Consider the following 1398-nt stretch of genomic DNA (forward strand, 5'->3'; position numbering starts at 1 on the left):
GATGCGGCCCCTTCTGGCCTTCAACAGCTGGAAATAGCGTCCTGCGAGGCGTTCGTCGAACTCATCTGCTGGCATATCTTGCTCTCTCCTTGAGAGGGCGTCTGGGACTGCCGCTTCTTTGCCAGGCCGATATCTCAGGGTGAAGTTGTATCTGGCAAGGATCTCTGCCCAGCGAACCTGCCTCTCGCTCAATTGCCGTTTCTTCTGGAAGTATTCGAGGTTCTTATGGTCCGTCCAGACCTCGAATGACGGCACGCTTCGTAGCTCTGCGTCCCACTGCTCCAAACAGCGTATTACCGCCAAGAGTTCCTTGTCGTGAATCGGGTAGTTGCACTCGGCTGGGCAATTTTTCCGGGAGAAGAAGGCGACTGGGTGTAGGAGTCCATCGTTTCCGTACTGGGAGAGGGCTCCTCCAACAGCGTAACCAGACGAGTCCACCTCAACCACTGTCTTCCGTTCTGGGTCCCATTGGGCCAAGATAGGGGCTCCGATCAGGAGGGCCTTCAGGTGCTGGAAAGCCTGCTCGCACTGGGGTGACCAGACGAAAGGGGTGCCTTTCTTCGTCAGTGCTGTTAGGGGCATCGCTATATCCGAGAACCTAGGGACGAAGTCGCGGTAGTAGTTGGCAAATCCCAAGAAGCTGCGAACTCCCTTGACAGATCGTGGGCGCTCCCATGACTCAATGGCCTCAATCTTCGTAGGGTCAACCTGAACCCCCTTGCCAGCCTCCACGATGAATCCTAAGTATTTGACGGTCGTGGTCTCGAATTCGCACTTGTCGATGTCAACCTGGAGGCCGGCATCCTGAAGCCTCTTCATGACCTTCCTGACCTTCTCCCTATGGTCCGCTAGAGAGCCGCTCGAGTAGATGAGGACGTCGTCTATGTAGGCTGAGCAAAACTCATCCAGGAATTCCCGTAGAGTGTTGTTGATGTATCGCTGGAAGGTGGCTGGCGCGCCAGTCAGTCCAAAGGGGGTGACCAGCCATTCATAAAGTCCATATCGGGTGCGGAAAGCTGTTTTCCACTCCTCCCCTTCCTTGATGCGAATCTTGTGGAATGCCGCAATCACATCCAGCTTCGTGAACCACCTTGCCTTAGACAGGGACCTCAACGTTTCGCTGATAAGAGGTAAAGGATATCTGTCCTTGCGGGTGATTGCGTTCAGCCCCCGGTAGTCAACACAAAAGCGAAGGCCGCCCCCTGGTTTCTTGACGAAAAGCACTGGTGCTGAGGCAGGAGAGCTGCTTGCCCTGATGAAGTTCTTGTCCAGAAGCTCCGTAAGGGTCTTTCGCAAGACGATCAGTTCCTCACGCGACATGCTATACAGTGGTCCCCAAGGTGGCGTCTTGTCTTGGCCGTTTGTATCCTTTTCCAGGGGGATCTCGTGGTCAATGCC

This window comes from Parathielavia appendiculata, assembly GCF_033297405.1.
Source record: "Parathielavia appendiculata strain CBS 731.68 unplaced genomic scaffold N657scaffold_29, whole genome shotgun sequence".
NCBI classification, from domain to species: domain Eukaryota; kingdom Fungi; phylum Ascomycota; class Sordariomycetes; order Sordariales; family Chaetomiaceae; genus Parathielavia; species Parathielavia appendiculata.